The sequence below is a fragment of the Pongo abelii genome, chromosome 2 (genome assembly GCF_028885655.2).
Source record: "Pongo abelii isolate AG06213 chromosome 2, NHGRI_mPonAbe1-v2.0_pri, whole genome shotgun sequence".
NCBI classification, from domain to species: domain Eukaryota; kingdom Metazoa; phylum Chordata; class Mammalia; order Primates; family Hominidae; genus Pongo; species Pongo abelii.
This window is the reverse complement of record NC_085928.1, coordinates 159591683-159612571: the sequence shown is the minus strand read 5'-3', so window position 1 is coordinate 159612571 and position 20889 is coordinate 159591683. Positions and strand designations below refer to the sequence as shown.

The 20889-nt window shown below is 39.1% G+C and overlaps 1 pseudogene; it reads right to left on the bottom strand.

Annotated features, from left to right (window-relative positions):
• Window positions 1-11660: 11660 nt before the first annotated feature.
• LOC129058380 (peptidyl-prolyl cis-trans isomerase A-like) lies at window positions 11661-15823 on the bottom strand (annotated as a pseudogene).
• Between the last annotated feature and the right edge of the window lie 5066 nt (window positions 15824-20889).

The window sequence follows — 20889 nt, the reverse complement described above, 5'->3', positions numbered from 1 at the left end:
TCTTGCTCTTCTAGTTTCTTAACGTGAATTATTAGAACTTACTGGGGATCTTTCTACTTTTTTGATGTCAGATTTATTGTTATAGAATTCCTTCTTATCACTGCTTTGGTTTTATCCCATAGGTTTTGGCATATTGTGCTTTGATTTTCATTTGTTTCAATTTTTTTGAGCTTCTTCCTAATTTCTTCCTTGACCCAGTGGTCATTTAGGAGCATGTTTTTAAATTTCCATGTAATTGTACGGTTTCCAAAGTTCCTCTTCTTACTGATTTCTAGTTTTATTCCATTGTGGTCTGAGAAGATACTCGATATGATTACAATTTTTAAAAATCTGTTGAGACTTGTTTTGTGTCCTAATATATGGCTTATCCTGGAGAATATTCCATGTGGTGATGAGAAGAATTTGTATTCTGTAGCTGTTGGATGAAGTGTTCTCTGTCTGTTTGGTCCATCTGGTCTAATGTGCAGCTTAAACTCAATGTTTCTTTGTTAATTTTCTGTCTAGATGATCTGTCTAATACTGAGAATGGGATGTTGAAGTCCCCAACTATTATTGTGTTGGAGTTTATCTCTCCCTTTAGATCTAATATTTGCTATCTGTCTGGGTGTTCTGGTACTGGGTACATATATGTTTAGTATAATTATATCCTCTTGCTGAGTTGATCTCCTCATCATTATATAATGACCTTCTTTGTCTCTTTTTACTGTTTTTCACTTTAAAGTCTGTTTTGTCTGAGGTAAATATAGCTATTCCTGCTTATTTTTGGTTTCTGTTTGCATGGGATATCTTTTTCCATCCCTTTATTTTCAGTCTATATGTGTCTTTACAGGAGAGATGAGTTTCTTGTTGGCATGTAGTTGAGTCATGTTTTTTAATTCATTCAGCCACTCTATATCTTTTAAATGGACAGTTTAATTCATTTACATTCAAACTTTTTATTGCTATGTGAGGGTTATTCCTGTCATTTTATTAATTGATTTCTGGTTGTTGTGTATATCCTTTGTTCTTTTCGTTCTCTTTTATTATTTATCACTGTGGTTTAGTGGTTTTGTGTAGTAATAACATTTGAATTCTTTTTCTTACTTATTTATGTGTTTGCTCTACCAGTGCATTTTATACTTTTGTATGTTTTAATGAGGATAGATATCATCTTTTGCTTCCACATGTGGGACTTCCTTATGCATTTCTTTTTCTTTCTTTTTAAATTTTCTTTCTGTTTTTGTTTTTTAAGAGATAAGTGTCTTGCTATGTTGCCCAGGCTGGCCTTGATCTCCTGGGCACAAGTGATCCTCCTGGCTCAGCCTCCCTGGTAGTTATGACTATTGGTATGCACCACCACATCTGGTCAAGTATTTCTTGTAGGACCAGTCTAATGGTGAAGACTTCCTTTAGCTTTTGCTTCTATAGGAAAGACTTTATTTCTCCTTCACTTATGAAGGATAACTTTTCTGGGTGTAATATCTTTGGCCGACAATTTTTTTTTTCCTTTCAGCATTTTGAATATATAATCTCATTCTCTCCTGAGCTATAAAGTTTCTGCTAAGAAATCTGCCATTGGTCTGATGAGGCTTCCCTCATAAGTAACTAGATACTTTTCTCCTGCTATTTTTAGAATTCTCTCTTCATCCTTGACTTTCGACAGTTTGACTATAATGTGCTGTGGAGAGGACCTTTTTGAATTTTATCTGTTTGGAAATCTCTGAGCTTTCTGTTTCTAGGTATCTAAATTTCTTGCTAGACTTGGGAAGTTTTCAGCTAAATTTCATTAAGTAGGTTTACTATCCCTTTTATTTTCTCTTCACCTTGTGGTACATCAAAAATTCAAATAATTTGGTTGCCTTATGGTGTTCCATATGTCACATAGGCTTTGTTCATTCTTTTTTCTTTATTTTTGTCTGACTAGGTGATTTTAAAAGACCCTATTTTGGCTGGGCACGGTGGCTCACGCCTGTAATCCCAGCACTTTGGGAGGCCAAGGTGGTTGTATTGCCTGAGGTCAGGATTTCGAGACCAGCCTGACCAATATGATGAAACCCCGTCTCTACTAAAAATACAAAAATTAGCCGGGTGTGGTGGCATGTGCCTGTAATCCCAGCTACTTGGGAGGCTGAGACAGGAGAATGACTTGAACCTGGGAGTTAGAGGTTGCAGTGAGCCGAGATCACACCATTGCACTTCAGCCTGGGCAACAAGAGCAAAACTCCGTCTCAAAAACAAACAAACAAACAAAAAACCTTTTTCAAGTTCTGAAATTATTTCTTCTGTTTGGTCTAGTCTATTGTTAAAGCTTTCATATGTATTTTGTATTTTATTCAATAAATTCTTGCATTACTGAATTTATATTTGGTTCTTTTTTATGGTATCTATGTCTTTAGTAAATTTCTCATTTATGTCCTGAATTTTCTGATTTCTTTGTATTGTTTTTCTGAGTTCTCTTGTGTCTCACTGAGCTTTTTAAATATTATTTTGAACCATTTTGAATTATTTTTCTGAGATTTCGTAAATTTCTTTTTCATTGGAATCTGTTGCTGGAGAATTATTGTGTTCCTCTGGAGGTGTCATATTTCCTTGTTTTTTCATGTTTCCTGTGTTCTCATGTTGATGTCTGTGCATCTGGTGTAATGGTCACTTCTTCCAATTCTTTGAATTTGCTTTCATAGCGGAGGACTTTTTCCTGAAGATGTCCCTATGGCATTGGTTGGCAGGGTACTTTGGCTTTGAATTAGGGTGTGTGCAATAGTGTAGTCTCTTTTTGATTTCTTTGCCTATAAACAGTGTCAAGAGTGTCTGTAGTTCCCTCAGTGGCTTAGGGTGTAATCATTAACGGAGGGCGTGGTGAAGTTTTGCTGGAGACGGGCACATCAGGTGGGCCAGCCATTGGGTCCCAATGGTGGCGGCAGCATGCCAAGCATGCCTGTCCTTCGCTCCCAGGGAAGTATATGCTGGCATTGTTTTTAGCAGGTACAGGTGAGCCAATTCTTGGGCCTCTAGGCTGCTTACTTGGGAGCCAGTAGTGGCAGTGGTGGGTCAGGGAGGTGGGTGGGTCCTTGGGCCTCTAGGCAGTGGGTGTAGTGTGGCCAATGACAGTAGCAGTAGTGGGACAATTCTCTGGCTCCTAAGTGGTGTTGACGGTGGCTATGATAGGCTGGGTGAGCCAGTCCCCAGGCCTGAAGGTGATACACATGGGTGAGTGCCAGCTGTGGTACTAGCAGCAGGTTGGGTGGTCTGTTCTCTGGCCCCCAAGAGGAGTCCTCACATGCCAATGGTGGTAGACGGGGAAGGGAGATCCCCAGGTTCCTGAATGGCGTGCCTGGGCACTGGTGGATATGAGCTGGGCCATGTAGACCTGTCCTCAGACCCCTTGGAGGTGCATGCAGGTATTGGCTGTGGTAGGCAGGGGTGAGATGATCACCAGGCCTCTGGCTGAAATGCTCAAGTAGGGGGAAGCTGCGGCTATGCTGCAACTCTGCTCCTGTGAAAAGCAGGGTTGCTTTCAGTGGCTGCAGTCTTAAATGTATGGCAGGGGGGCATACAAACTTGGGCCCTTGGTGGCAGATTTAAGGAGGATAGCCTGTCCTCAGGGTGCTTTCAAAGCAGCCATGCTACTAGGAGTGGCAGGGTTGCTCCCAATAGTTTGCACTTCAGCCCTGGTGGCGGCAACTAGCAGCAGCACCTGGCTGCATGCAAGGTATGTCAGTGGGGCTCTATGGATATGGAGATGCAAGGGCTACTGAGCCCCAGGGCAGGATGCAGGCTGGTGGGAGCTGGACTCTCAAAATGGCACTTTGCTGTAGCTGCTTAGGACTCCGGGCATCTGTGGGACCCCCCTCTGAAGCAATCCTGTTATGCAGTCTCCAGGCAGATCCCTATGTTAGTCTCAGGGCCCTCATGAGTTGAGGGGCTCTCCCATGGCTAGGATTGGGAGAGTCTGCAGTGAGAATGTAGACCACTGGGAGTCACTCACTTACTCTTTCCCCACATTGAGGAGCCTCTGCAGACTCCAGCTGATCCTGTCATCCCTGAGCTGACTACCTCACTCCCCTCTCCTTTGTCTTAGGTGTCTACTGTCATTTCTTTGTTGAGTTCCAGTGTTCTTAGGTGATCTGTTAGAAATGTGATTATCTGCTGGGCGTGGTGGCTCACACCTGTAATCCCAGCACTTTGTGAGGCTGAGGCGGGCGGATCATGAGGTCAGGAGATTGAGACCATCCTGGCTAACATGGTGAAACCCCGTCTCTACTAAATATACAAAAAATTAGCCGAGCGTGGTGGCGGGCACCTGTAGTCCCAGCTGCTCGGGAGGCTGAGGCAGGAGAATGGCATGAACCCGGGAGGCGGAGCTTGCAGTGAGCTGAGATGGCACCACTACACTCCAGCCGGGGCGACAGAGCCACCTGCTCCCTCCTCTGTTTAGGAAGATGATTAAGTGCCAAACTACGTAGGTTCAATCAATCCATCTCCTAACTAAATAACTTTAGGCAAGTACTCACCTTCTCCATGCCTTAACTTCCTTATCTGTAAGATGAGTAACACCAACCTTATATGATTTATGTGGATTAATTGAGTGAATATTTGTAAAGCACTCAAAATAATGCCTGTATGTAGAAAGCATTATATAAGTGTTTGCTAAATAAAATGAATACTTCCTTGATTTAACATTTAATTAAGATGACTTAAATAAGTCACCATTATGTCTGACAAATAGTAAGTAGTCAACAGGAGTTGCCATTACCATTACAGGAGGTGATGTGGTGATCATTGCTAAACATTTCCTTACTAGTAGACTTTCAATCCTACACTGGGGAGAAGTCTGTTTGCTCATTAATAATGGGAGTTCATAACCCTTATGCAGTTTTTTTCCTTATAGGCCATATAATCAAGTAAAACAGCGATGGTAAGGGAAAATCTGTTCAAGAAGAGATCCCGTAGGAGTTTAAAAAAAAAAAAGGGGGTGGTAATATAAAGTTGTAACTGTCAGGACTGTTCAAAGCTGATGAAAATGTTAGCGAAGAACCAAGGCTTTACCTTTAGGGTGGGCATAATTAATACGGAAGAAATCAAGCTTTCAGAGCCTTTGCCAGAGACTGGCAGCAACAGCATCCCCTGGGAGCTTGTTAGAAATGCAGAATATTGGGCCCTCCCAGAATCAGAATTAGCAAGATCCCCAGGTGGTTCTTATGCAAATTAAAATTTGAGAGGCATTGTTGTATAATATTTTTACTTTCCATGTTTTTTTCCTGTAGTTTATTTTGAATATGCCATATCAATAATACTAACGTTTTGGCCATATTAGGTCTTTTTTAAAGTGATACATGTTTCTTTGAAGGTGTGACTAAAATTTGGCTACATGCAATGGTTTTAGTATATCCCAGGGACAATTTTTTCTAATCAAAAGTCACTTCTGGTTTTATAATACAAATAAGCATGAAAGGAGGCACCATGCATGTTTTATAGCAAATGTCACTGTCATTTCTCAGGTTTATTACATGAAGGATGCATGTTTTTAAAAAAAAATCATCTCCAAATCACCAGAGTTCAGAATTTTATCACTTTTCACTGTTCACTCTTGCTTAACCTGAAGGTGACAAATGAAAACCGATCTCTGATTCATGCTTCTTCTGCTATAATGAAGCCACAACTCACTGACTTTTAAAATAGAATGTTTCAAGACCAAATATTTTATTTGGATGTATCTGAGGGGCTAAAATATTTCTATTGAAACTCTCTGTGAGAAAACATTCTAGATATGAAACATCTGTTTTTGGTCATTCCAGTTAAAGACTAATATTTGCACAGGGCAGAGAGGCCCATGGTAATATTGTGTTGTTCTAAGTACAGTATTCCCATGATTCAATATTCCTGAAGGATTGGGTCAAAGTATTCACCCAATTAACATGGCTCAAACATTCCCAACATATTTGTGAATATGTACATCTGCAAATATATTAAACACACTTTCCCACTTCCTCTTTTTCTATGTTTTTGGGGATAGAGGGTGGGGAGAGTGTGGGTGGGGTTGGACACAGCTATGGAAAAACCCTGAAGCTCAAAATCAGGGGTAAAGTGCCTAGAAAGAGTCAAGGGAGACAGGAATGTCAGATTTAGTATTTCTCAGTAGGAGTCATTACAACCAGTGGCTCTTTCAGACGACCTTCTGGGTCAGAGTGAAGATGATCAAGACACCTGCCATTTACTATGGTGTGGCTGTGGGGGCCATTCGTCCCCACCTTTTGCAGAGCAAGAGGTCAGAAAGTTCCATCGTCTAGTCTAACTTTCTTTGTGTAGGGTACTGGAGCTGAAGGCCTTGTGATCAAACCTTTAGGTTTTCAACCTTGGCTGCACAATTGGAATCACTTGGGGAGCTTTAAAAGTTACTGATGCCCAGGTTTCACCCCCAGACATTCTGATTGAACTGTTCTTGAGTACAACCTGGGCATTCAGATTATGATGACCAGTGTGCAGACGGGGGCCTCTGTACCACAACCCTTGGCGCTCCTCTCTCACTTCCTCAGAATACACCCTCCTCTCTGATTTCTGCTCCTCGTATCATTCAATTCCTTTTCTATACCCCCAGAGTTTCCATCGCAGTTCCTTTCCAAGGCTGGGTTCTTCTGCCCACAGTGTTTGAGCCCTCAGTCTCTTGGTTCTTGGAAATCATTATGAGCTGAATTGTGCTCCTCAAAATTCACACATATGTTGAAATCCTAACACCCATCCAGTACCTTAAAGATGTGACTATAGAGCCAGGGCCTGTAAAGAGGTAACTAAGGTAAAATGAGCTCATATGGGTGGGCCCTAATCCAATATAACAGGTGTCCTTACAAGAGGAGGACATTAGGAGACAGATAGGCACAGAGGAAAAACCATGTATTACTACAGAGAGAAGATGGCCATCTACAAGGCAAGGAGAAAAACCTCAGAAGAAAGTAATCTTGTCGACACCTTGATGTCAGACTTCTAGCTTCTGTAATTGTGAGGAAGTAAATTTCTGTTGTTTAAATCCCCCAGTCTGTGGTACTTGATACAGCAGCCCAAGCACACTAAGACAGAAATCTTCCCAGCACACAGGGTGCATTTTGAGTCACAGCCCTTCTCTCTGCAGAGACTGAGTTTGCTGGCATGTAGATTAGCCTTTAATATCTGAGAGAGTTTTTGCATAGAGAGGAACACTAACAATTATATGAACCTTAATGTCAGTGGAGTGAGCATTTAGGTATTGATATAAAATTTGATTAAATTCCTTTAAACAGCAATTGCAAACTTAGTATGTCTGATTCTTTTGAACATTTCAACACCTTAAAATACAAAATACACAAAATGCATTTTGTAGATAAAACAATAAAACTTATTACAACATTTAACCTTAAGCTATTCCAAACATCAAGTACCATGTGGTGAATTTATTTCTTCCTTAAAGTTGTTTTATACCTTTCTAGGATTAGAGATAAACTTATTTTGATTTCTTCCTAATGTTTCAGTAATATTAGTTGGATACCTTCTGGGTAATAATTTTTACTCAACCCCAAATTCCCTGGGGTCCTGGATTTTTTTTTCTTTTTTCTTTTTTTTTTTTTTAGATGGAGTCTCGCTTTCTCGCCCAGGCTGGAGTGCAGTGGCACGATCTCGGCTCACAGCAACCTCCGCCTCCCAGGTTCAAGGGATTCTCCTGCCTCAGCCTCCTGAGTAGCTGGGATTACAGGCACCCACCACTACACCCAGCTAATTTTTTGTATTTTTAGTAGAGATGGGGTTTCACCATGTTGGCCAGGCTGGTCTCAAACTCCTGACCTAGTGATTCTCCCACCTCAGCCTCCCAAAGTGCTGGGATTACACAAAATTCAGTTTTTTCTTCTAAAGTGACTTAAACCTAAGACAATAGCCTCTCTTTCTTATTATTTAACTTTGTTGTTAGGTTGCTTAAACTTTTTAAAGTCAACTCCTTTCTCTAGATTTTAGTTTGTCCCCAGAACTTTGTGTTTGTTTTCTGAAATAATGTATTTTAAAGTCTCACTTGGTCAAGACGATATAATACATTACCCTGTATTGGGGTAGATTGATCTGTCATATTAGGGTTTTAAACAACATATATGTTCTTATTGGTACTTTATTGCCTTTGCTGGAACCACCAGAGTTTCATTACCTCAGTCTGTGTGCTTAGCAAACCTCTGTAGGACATTTAGGAAATTTATCGTTTTGGAATACACGAATGGACCTCTTTTTTATTTGGTTATGCAACTGACCCCTGGTGCTAATTAACAATCCAATTATTCTGTACTTTTTGTTAACTCATTAGTTAGAAGCTCATAACCCTTCATAAACACCACTTGTTTCAATTTAAACTTATTCTATTTTTATGCTTATATCACCACATAATGACTAGAGCCTATCTTCTGCTTGAGCTTGAGTGACATCACAAGCAAAATATCTTCTAATTAGTTAACCTTGGAAGATGCCATTTTCAAAGCTTCTTACCCAATCCATGGCTTCTTCACATCCTTACTTCACCTAGGGGAGCAGGGAGAAGGGCAGTTTTGGCCACACACACAAATGGGATCTTTTGTGTTGAGCTGATGAATAGAGATAGGATGGCATGTCTTCTTTTTTGGCTGATTTTGAACCTCTTCGGAGAGGCTAAAAGCAGACACAGTCAAGTGGGACTTTGTGAGATTTACCCAAACTGAGCTGCTTTGGAGGCATATGCAACAAAGAATGGCCCAGAGTTAAAAGGAAGGTTCTCCTTGTTTTTTTGGAGACAGAGTCTTGCTCTATCCCCTAGGCTGGAGTACAGTGGTGTAATCTCAGCTCACTGCCACCTCTGCCTCCCAGGTTCAAGCGATTCTCATGCCTCAGCCTCCCAAGTAGTTGGGATTACAGGCGTCTGCCACCACACCCAGGTAATTTTTTATTTTTAGTAGAGACGGGGCTTCATCATGTTGGCCAATCTAGTCTTGAACTCCTGACCTCAGGTGATCCTTGGCCTCCCAAAGTGCTGGGATTACAGGTGTGAGCCACCTCGCCCAGCCCCCTTTGTTTATTATAATGATGATGATGATGATGATGATGATGACAGCTTTTTATTGTCTATTGCACCAGAGCCTGTGGTCCTACTTTGTATATTTTATATATATATTATATAGTCCTCAAAATAGTCTTTATTTAGTCCTCAAAATAGTCTTTTGAGCTAGGTATTACTTATTGGGCTATTATAAATAATGCTGTTTTTCAACCTCTTTTAAAGGTTTTTTGGTGCAAAAAATGTGAACACATTTTTGTTGCATGTATAACTATGGTTGGAATGGATAGGTCCTGGGGTATGGGTAGGATCAGCTTTGGGAGATTTGATATATATCACATCATAGGAGCTCAAGACTAGCGTGGGCAACATGGTGAAACCCTGTCTCTACCAAATATACAAAAAAAAATTAGCCAGGCGTGGTGGAGAGTGCCTGTAGTCCCAGCTACTCAGGAGGCTGAGGCACGAGAATTGCTTGAACTAGGAGGCAGAAGTTGCAGTGAGCTGAGATCACGCCACTGGATTCCAGTCTGGGCAACAGAACAAGACTGTGTCTCAAAACAAACAAATAAACAAATGAACAAACCCCAAAGATACATATTTATCACATATCAGCAGGCACATTATATCAACGACTTATTGTTGATGCTAACTTTGGCCCACTTTCAAGGTCATGCTTGCCACTCTTCTCTTGCTATTTTTCCCTTTTCATATTCTATTCATTAGCAGTAAGTCACTAAGTCTAGCCTACACTCAAGGGAAAAGGAGATAAACTCTACTTCTGGAGGAGGGTATATATGAAAGACTTTATAGGCTTATGTTAAATGACCACAGTAATTAATAAATATTTAGAAGGAGACACTTTGAGGTTATGCAAATATCTCACTCATCCTAAAAGTTTCACTCACTAATTTTAGCATTCATCAGTGGATCCTGCTCATAGTAGCTATTACTGTGGTGTTCTAATGGTGATTTTCTATTTCTCTCATTCCTTGTATATTTAGTACTTACAATTCTTCTGTAAGGAAGATTTGTCCCTTCTTACCCATTTATGTATGTATGTATGTATGTATGTATGTCAGTATGGAGTCATGAATATCACGAAGATTCTATTTTGGGGCTTTAATTCAATACTACCATTACTTAATTTGTTGCTCAAATTGTTCCAACTTTGGCCATTGGTAGCACTTTCAGTTGGTTCTTGTATGTCTTCAATATACACCATCCTTTTTTCTTTCTTTCTGTCTTTTTTTTTGAGACGGAAGCTCACTTTGTTGCCCAGGCTAGAGTGCAGTGGTGCCATCTTGGCTCACTGCAACCTCCGCCTCCCAGGTTCAAGCGATTCTCTTGCCTCAGCCTCCCAGGTAGCTGGGACTACAGGTGTGTGCCACCACACCTGCCTAATTTTTTGTATTTTTGGTAGAGATGGGGGTTTCACCGTGTTAGCCAGGATGGTCTTGATCTCCTGAAGTCATGATCCCCCGGCCTCGGCCTCCCAAAGTTTTGGGATTACAGGTGTGAGCCACTGTGCCTGGCCTTTTTTTGTTTGTTTTATAGAGCACTTTCTTCTTAATCAGCTTTGTTGAGGTATAATTTATATACCATAAAATTTATTGACGTGTATGCACATATTCAACTTTCATACTCATCACATCAGGAGGTACATGATATCAATATGAATTTTAGTATATTTACAGAGTTGTAAAACTAATAGGACAAACTAATTGTAGAATACTTCTACCATCTCGAAAGGAAGCCTCATCTTCATTTGCAGTCATTTTCCCATTCTCAATCTCAGCCATAGGCGTTTACTAATCTAATTTCCATCTCTATAGAGTTTTTTTCTGGACACTTCCTTTCTGGCACTGTAAGATGCTCCAGGCTTATATTGTATTTACTCTGCTCTAGATCTAGAAACAACTATTTCTTTAAGGAGCACTGGTTCTGTTTGTTGGAAAAAGGTATTTAGATTTGGGAGGCCAAAGCGGGTGGATCACCTGAAGTCACAAGTTTGAGACCCTGGCCAACATGGTGAAACCCCATCTCTACTAAAAATACAAAAGTTAGCAGGGCATGGTGGTGCGTGGCTGTAATCCCAGCTACTTGGGAGGCTGAGGCAGAATTGCTTGAACCTGTGAGGCAGAGGTTGCAGTGAGCCGAGATCATGCCACTGCACTACAGCCTGGGCGACAAAGTGAGACTACATCTCAAACAAACAAACAAAAAAAAGGTATTTAGAAATAAAGATCTAAGTAGTATGTGTACTTGTTACTACTCGACTGTCATTGCTTCAGCTTCTGTTAGTGAACAGAGGTAGGAGATATATGTATGTATACTAACCCATGTATCTACAATACCTGTATTTATGCTCATATATCTGTATACATATTAATATAAGTTCATGCTGATAAATGTGACTCTAATCCAGCACCACAGGGGTCATTCTAACCTTTCACTCTTGCTTATTTGTAACTTCTTTCTCATGTCAGTGAGAAACCTGGCTCTCATTATTTACAATATATTGTCTTATTCAATTTTTATTTTTTGTTGTTTAGTTTTTATTTCATGATCATAAATGTAACTGTGTAATCCAGCTAGACATGGAAGGGAATAAGGAAAATATGGAACCTAAAGAATAGCAGAGATAGCACAAAGATTATAGGATACTGTGAGCAAATGGGTTGGAGGGGGCTCTCCTGAGCTACAGAAGCAATTCTCTTGTGGTTAACATAAAACACGATTCAAATTTATTAGCGTTTTCCACAGTCAGCAATGATTTTCTTGCTGGTCTTGCCATTCCTGGACCCAAAGCATTCCATGGCTTCCACCTTATTAGTGCCCTCTTTCACCTTGCCAAAGACCACATGCTTTGCCTACCAACCACTCAGTCTTTGCAGTGCAAATGAAAAAATGGGAACCGTTTGTGTTGAGTACAGCATTTGCCATGGACAAGATGCCAGAACCTGTATACTTCAGGATGACGCTCTCATTATTAAATTTCTCACCATAGATGGACTTTCTACCAGTGCCATTATGGCATGTGAAATCACCACCCAGACACATAAATCCTGGAATAATACTGTGAAAGCAAGAACTCTTTATTATTATTATTATTATACTTTAAGTTTTAGGGTACATGTGCACAATGTGCAGGTTAGTTACATATGTATACATGTGCCATGATGGTGTGCTGCACCCATTGACTCGCCATTTAGCATTAGGTATATCTCCTAATGCTATCCCTCCCCGCCTCCCCCCACCTCACAACAGTCCCCAGAGTGTGATGTTCCCCTTCCTGTGTCCATGTGTTCTCATTGTTCAATTCCCATCTATGAGTGAGAACATGCGGTGTTTGGTTTTTTGTCCTTGCGATAGTTTACTGAGAATGATGATTTCCAGTTTCATCCATGTCCCTACAAAGGACATGAACTCATCATTTTTTATGGCTGCATAGTATTCCATGGTGTATATGTGCCACATTTTCTTAATCCAGTCTATGATTGTTGGACATTTGGGTTGGTTCCAAGTCTTTGCTATTATGAATAGTGCCGCAATAAACATACGTGTGCATGTGTCTTTATAGCAGCATGATTTATAGTCCTTTGGGTATATACCCAGTAATGGGATGGCTGGGTCAAATGGTATTTCTAGTTCTGGATCCCTGAGGAATCGCCACACTGACTTCCACAATGGTTGAACTAGTTTACAGTCCCATCAACAGTGTAAAAGTGTTCCTATTTCTCCACATCCTCTCCAGCACCTGTTGTTTCCTGACTTTTTAATGATTGCCATTCTAACTAGTGTGAGATGGTATCTCATTGTGGTTTTGATTTGCATTTCTCTGATGGCCAGTGATGATGAGCATTTCTTCATGTGTCTTTTGGCTGCATAAATATTTTCTTTTGAGAAGTGTCTGTTTATATCCTTCACCCACTTTTTGATGGGGTTGTTTTCTTCTTGTAAATTTGTTTGAGTTCATTGTAGATTCTGGATATTAGCCCTTTGTCAGATGAGTAGGTTGCGAAAATTTTCTCCCATTTTGTAGGTTGCCTGTTCACTCTGATGGTAGTTTCTTTTGCTGTGCACAAGCTCTTTAGTTTAATTAGATCCCATTTGTCAATTTTGGCTTTTGTTGCCATTGCTTTTGGTGTTTTAGACATGAAGTCCTTGCCCATGCCTATGTCCTGAATGGTAATGCCTAGGTTTTCTTCTAGGGTTTTTATGGTTTTAGGTCTAATGTTTAAGTCTTTAATCCATCTTGAATTAATTTTTGTATAAGGTGTAAGGAAGGGATCCAGTTTCAGCTTTCTACATATTAGCCAGTTTTCCCAGCACCATTTATTAAATAGGGAATCCTTTCCCCATTGCTTGTTTTTGTCAGGTTTGTCAAAGATCAGATAGTTGTGGATACGCGGCGTTATTTTTGAGGGCTCTGTTCTGTTCCATTGATCTATATCTCTGTTTTGGTACCAGTACCATGCTGTTTTGGTTACTGTAGCCTTGTAGTATAGTTTGAAGTCAGGTAGCATGATGCCTCCAGCTTTGTTCTTTTGGCTTAGGATTGACTTGGCGATGCGGGCTCTTTTTTGGTTCCATATGAACTTTAAAGTAGTTTTTTCCAATTCTGTGAAGAAAGTCATTGGTAGCTTGATGGGGATGGCATTGAATCTATAAATTACCTTGGGCAGTATGGCCATTTTCACAATATTGATTCTTCCTACCCATGAGCATGGAATGTTCTTCCATTTGTTTGTATCCTCTTTTATTTCATTGAGCAGTGGTTTATGGTTCTCTTTGAAGAGGTCCTTCATGTCCCTTGTAAGTTGGATTCCTAAGTATTTTATTCTCTTTGAAGCAATTGTGAATGGGAGTTCACTCATGATTTGGCTCTCTGTTTGTCTGTTATTGGTGTATAAGAATGCTTGTGATTTTTGTACATTGATTTTGTATTCTGAGACTTTGCTGAAGTTGCTTATCAGCTTAAGGAGATTTTGGGCTGAGACAGTGGCGTTTTCTAGATATACAATCATGTCGTCTGCAAACAGGGACAATTTGATTTCCTCTTTTCCTAATTGAATACCCTTTATTTCCTTCTCCTGCCTAATTGCCCCGTCCAGAACTTCCAACACTATGTTGAATAGGAGTGGTGAGAGAGGGCATCCCTGTCTTGTGCCAGTTTTCAATGGGAATGCTTCCAGTTTTTGCCCATTCAGTATGATATTGGCTGTGGGTTTGTCATAGATAGCTCTTATTATTTTGAGATACGTCCCATCAATACCTAATTTATTGAGAGTTTTTAGCATGAAGGGTTGTTGAATTTTGTCAAAGGCCTTTTCTGCATCTATTGAGATAATCATGTGTTTTTGTCTTTGGTTCTGTTTATATGCTGGATTACATTTATTGATTTGCATGTATTGAACCAGCCTTGCGTCCCAGGGATGAAGCCCACTTGATCATGGTGGATAAGCTTTTTGATGTGCTGCTGGATTTGGTTTGCCAGTATTTTATTGAGGATTTTTGCATCAATGTTCATCAGGGCTATTGGTCTAAAATTCTCTTTTTTGGTTGTGTCTCTGCCCGGCTTTGGTATCAGGATGATGCTGGCCTCATAAAATGAGTTTTAGGGAGGATTCCCTCTTTTTCTATTGATTGGAATAGTTTCAGAAGGAATGGTACCAGTTCCTCCTTGTACCTCTGGTAGAATTCGGCTGTGAATCCATCTGGTCCTGGACTCTTTTTGATTGGTAAGCTATTGATTATTACAATTTCAGATCCTGTTATTGGTCTATTCAGAGATTCAACTTCTTCCTGGTTTAGTCTTGGGAGAGTGTATGTGTCGAGGAATTTATTCATTTCTTCTAGATTTTCTAGTTTGTTTGCGTAGAGGTGTTTGTAGCATTCTCTGATGGTAGTTTGTATTTCTGTGCGATCGGTGGTGATATCCCCTTTATCATTTTTTATTGCGTCTAGACATCTACAGAACTCTCCACCCCAAATCAACAGAATATACATTTTTTTTCAGCACCACACCACACCTATTCCAAAATTAACCACATAGTTGGAAGTAAAGCTCTCCTCAGCAAATGTAAAAGAAAAGAAATTATAACAAACTGTCTCTCAGACCACAGTGCAATCAAACTAGAACTCAGGATAAAGAAACTCACTCAAAACCGCTCAACTACATGGAAACTGAACAACCTGCTCCTGAATGACTACTGGGTACATAATGAAATGAAGGCCGAAATAAAGATGTTCTTTGAAACCAATGAGAACAAAGACACAATGTACCAGAATCTCTGGGACACATTCAAAGCAGTGTGTAGAGGGAAATTTATAGCACTAAATGCCCACAAGAGAAAGCAGGAAAGATCCAAAATTGACACCCTAACATCACAATTAAAAGAACAAGAAAGGCAATAGCAAACACATTCAAAAGCTAGCAGAAGGCAAGAAATAACTAAAATCAGAGCAGAACTGAAGGAAATAGAGACACAAAAAACCCTTCAAAAAATTAATGAATCCAGGAGCTGGTTTTTTGAAAGGATCAACAAAATTGATAGACCGATAGCAAGACTAATAAAGAAAAAAGGAGGGCAAGAACTCTTAATAACCAAATTCTTTCTCTCCAGTGCTCAGAGCATGAAAGTTTTCTGCTGTCTTTGTATTAATAGCTTTGTCTACAAATGGATCTAAGGAAATGTGGCCCAAGGGCTCGCTACTGACAGTGATGTCAAAGAGTATGGTGGGGTCGACTATGGCTGGTGTCAGGGGGTCTGGGCAGTGACAGTGTTTGCAAAGCACCGATTCGTTTTATATACATGTGTATTAGGTTGATTGGTGATCCTCAAATATATATGCCTATGTCTTAACCACTGGAAGCTGTGAATGTAACCTTATTTAGAAAAGGGGTCTTCACAGACATAATCAAGGATCTCAAGATTCATTTACATTAGATTATCCCGGTGGGCCCTAAATCCAATGACAAGTATCCTTATAAGAAACACACAGAGAAGAGAAACATAGAGGCAATAGGAGAAGACCAGGTAAAGACAGAGGCAGAGACTGTAGTGAAGCAGCCACAAGTCAAGGAACACCTGAAGTCACCAGGAGCTGGAAGACACAAAGAAGGATTCTCCCCTAGAGACTTCAGAGATACCGCAGCTCTGACAACACCTTGATTTTGGACTTCCGGTTTTCAGAACTATGAAAGATTAAATTTCTCTTGCTTTATGCCACCAAGTCTGTGGTAATTTGTTACAGCAGCCTTAGAAAACACAACATGTAAAAGAGTTTCAGAATTGCTAACCATGCTCCTATGAGAAATAAATTTACCAACCAGAGTGTAGTGTTTGTATACAGTTTTGTCTGCCTTGTAGTATCAAGTCAAAATATTGCATTTCAAAGCTTCTTAGGTCAGCTCTATCAGTAAGTGCTCTTTTGTGGTGGGGAGTGGTCTGGCTTCTTTCATTAAGCATGATTCACTGTTGTTGGATGTATCAGATGTGTTATTTTTTATTGTTGAATAATATTCCATTATATGAATACATCACAATTTTCTAATCCATACCTCCGCTGATGGACATTTGGTTTTTTACCAGTTTGGGGTTATTACAAATAAAGCTGCTAAAACCATTTTTGTCCAAGTGTTTGTGTAAACATGTGATTTAAAGTTCCATGATAAATACTTAAGAGTACAATAGCTCAGTCATATGGTGGGTTTGTGTTTAAAATTTTAAGAAACTGCCAAGTTGTTTTCCAAAAGGCTGTACCATATTTTACATTCCCATTATCAGTGTGAGTTTGTCGTATAAAGAAAGAAATTAAAAACTTTTTGATAAGATTCAATTTATCGTTTTTTTCTTTTGTGATTCATGCTTTTCTGTGTCCTAATTAAGAATTCTTTGCCTAATTCAAGGTCACAAAGACTTCTTCATTTTCTTTTAGAAATATTATAATTTTAGCTCTTAAATTTAGGTTAGGATCCCCTTCAATTTTTTGCAGAGAGTGAGATGTAAGGGTAGAGGTTCTTTTTTTGCACAGATGTCCAGTTGTTCCAGCACTATTTTTGGAAAAAAATCATCTTCTCCCATTACCTTGACATCTATTTGAAAAAGTGATTGACCATACATAGATCTATTTCTGGAGTCTCTATTGTGGCCTACTGACCTATATGTTTATCCTTGTGCCACTATTACACATACTGTAGACTTGATAGCCAATAGTGAATGTCCTCCAATTCTGTTGTTCTTCAAGAAACATTTTCTTGGTTATTCTTGGTCCTTTGCATTTATGTATGAATTTTATTAACAGTTTGCCAATTTTTTCTCTCTCTCTGTGTCTCTCTCTCACTCACTGTCTCTCATACAGACACACACATATGCACACACACATAACTGTTGGGATTTCAAAATTTCTCATTTTAATTATGATAAAAATACAGAAAATTGCACCAGTTATAGGTATATAGCTTGATGAATTTCCACATAGTTAACACATCCATATAAATAGCCCCAAGATCAAGAAACAGTACTATAACACTAATCCAGGGCACCCTTCAAATAATCCACCCAAAGGATACACTTTATCTGGCATTTTTTAACTGTATGTTTGTGAGTTTCATTCATATGTTGAAAATAGTTACCATTATGTTTATTCTCACTGCTGTATAATATTCCATTGCATGAATATAACATTTATTATCCATCCTATTTTTGATAGGCATTTGGGTGTTTCCAGTTTGGAGTTACTATGAATTGTGCTGTGAACATTCTTGCAGTCTTTTAGGGAAGACATGGAAGCATTTTTACTTGGATATATATCTAGGAGTGGAACTGTGAAGTCTTAGGTTTGTGTATGTTCAGTTATAGTAGACACTGCAAGCATCATCCAAAATTATTGTATTATTTTACGCTTCTAATAGCAGTCAGTGTATGTGTTGTTCTGATTGGTAACACATGGTATTTTCTCTCTTTTTCATTTTTGCCATTCTAATAGGTAAATAGTGATATTGCATTGTGGTTAAACTTCAATTGTGGTAAAATACACATAACAAAACTTACTATCTTAACCATTTTAAAGTGTACAGATCAGTAGAATGAATTCTATTCACATTATTGTGCTACCATTACCATCGTCCACATATAGAACTCTTTTCATCTTCTTAAACTGAAACTCTGTACCCATTAAACAATAATTCACTTCCTCCTCCCTCCAGGCCTGGCACCTCCATTCTATTTACTATCTCTATGATTTGAACTAATCTAAGTATCTCATATAAGTGGAATCATACAATATTTGTCGTTTAGCAACTGACTTATTTCACTAAGTATAATGTCCTCAAGATTTATCCGTGTCTTAGCATGTGTCAGAATTTTCTTCCTTTTTAAGGCTAAATAACATTCCATTGTATGTATATACCACCACTTGTTTATCCATCTGTCATGGACACTTGGGTTACTTCTACCTTTTGGCTATTGGAAATAATGCTGCTGTGAACATGGGTGTGCCACATCTGTTTGAATTCTTGCTTTCACTTCTTTTGTTTTTATACCCAGAAATGAAACTTCTGGATTATATGGCAATTGTATTTTTAATTTTTTGAGGAACCACCTTACTATTTTCCATATTGGTTGTACCATTTTACATTGCCACCAAGAGTGCACAAGGATTCCAGTTTCTCCACATCCTTACCAACACTTACTATTTTCTGTTTTTTTTTTTTTTTTTATTATAATAGCCATCCTAATGGGTCTAAGACGGTGCAAAAGATAATTTGCTTTTTCCTGGTGAATAACGCAGTTAAACATCTTCTCCTGTGGTTATTGGCCTGTAATCTCTTTTGTAGATTTTCCATTCAAGCCTTTGCCCACCTTTCTTACAAGTTGTCACCCTTTTTCTGTTGTCCTGTAGTTTATTTACATATTTTGAATGAGTACTATATTAATCTGTTCTCACATTGCTATAAAGAACTACCTGACACTCAGTAGTTCATAAAGAAAAGAGGTTTAATTGACTCACAGTTCCACAGTCCGTACAGGAGGCAGGGCTCGGGAGGCCTCAGGAAATTTACAATCATGGCAGAAGGTGAAGGAGAAGCAGGCACAATCTTCACATGGTGGAGCAGGAGAGAGAGAGACTGAGCGAAGAGGGAAGTGGTACACACTTTCAAACAACCAGATCTCACGAGAACTCTATCACAAGAAAAGCAAGGCAGGGAGTCCACCCCATGATTCAGTCACCTTCCACAAGGCCCGGCCCCTGACATGTGAGGATTATAATTCAACATGAGATTTGGGTGGGGACACACAGCCAAACCATATGAAGTACTTTGTCAGATGTATGTGTTGCAAATATCTTCTCTCATTCTGTGGGCTGCATTTTCTAGTGGAAGGGGGAATCAGTGGCTTATGCTGTCTCTATGATTTTGAAAACCAAACTTCAGTTCTACCCATTCCTTAAGGTCTAACAGTACTTGGGTCTTTTCTATGAAACATTGTTTTATTAGTTTCTTATAACTCCAGCCTCCATTAATTTTCACCATCTCTGCCCTTCTAGAGTGTTTACCACCTGATTTTGTGATCTACTGGTAATATAATTAGTTCGTATCCTTGTTTGCCTCTCACATACTCTACAGCCAGACCACATTGCTTACGTGCTTTGCATGCACTACTTTCCTGCCTGACTTTAAATCAGAGGGCAAGGGCCTTTTTAACAAATGTTATCCTTAATACATACCAACAAGTACAGCTGTAGCAAGAGCTACAATACTTGTTATCTGTAACAAGAGCTACAATACTTGTTATATGTTATATGTAATACTTGTTATATGTAACAAGAGCAAGAGTTCAATACTTGTTATATGACTTGAAAAATGTAAATATTACCAGGAATATCTACTATCCACTAAAGGAACTGATAGCAAATAAATTGTTCCAATTAAATATTTTGTTCAAGAGGTCTTTAAAACAGAGCCAAGTAAGTCATCAAGTGAGTCTAACCTCTACAACATAAAGGAATCGTATTGAAAGTGTTTCACTTTAACCTCCCTGGATTCTATTTGGAATTTCAGTTATTAACAGTCCTGCATACCACCTTCATCATCTACTTCATCTAGTTACTCACTTACTTCTAAAACTACTTCCTTTTGACCTCAGGTTGGTAAAATTAGCCTACTCTCATGTTTGTTTATGCTTTTGTTCTGCTGCTGGTCTCTTTGGTCAATGTCCGTCTATTCGTATTATGAGTTTGGATCAGCCTGAAATAGTAAAGTGGGATAAGGTGTCAACATGATCTTTGACAGTCTTATTATGTGCACAATTAGCTACCTAATATAAATTTCTCAATAAGTATGCGGGTGCTGTAGCTGGTGGTGGCAAAGTTTACATTCTTTGAAAATCAAATGATTTAGACATCTATATATTTGACATTCACTTTTAAAATGCTTGTAAATGGAACACAGCCATTGCTCAATTTACACTTTCCTTTTAGTTCTCTGTCAGTATGTTTGTGAACCCAGAAAGAATTTTTCCCAGAAGTGATATCTGAGTTTCATTGGGTAAAAACAAAAGATTTTAAAAGCCTCATTTAATATTTTTTTGGTGGAAACAGCTACTTAATTAAATTTTATTATTTGTCCTCTGGGACTGAGATGAAGAAAAATTAGACATGTAATCTCTTTGGGGGGTGTTTTGATGGATTGCCTGCATTTCTCTCACATATCAGATAACAAGATGGCCAGTGTTTTTATAGGCTTTGTGCCTTTACCCTTGGAATTCTACAAAACACATCTCTCAAGTTCACGTATAACTTGGAATGAAATGCTCCACATGTGCTTCCAGAATTCTCTTTTCTGCATCAAATCAGAAAAAATGAGTCAT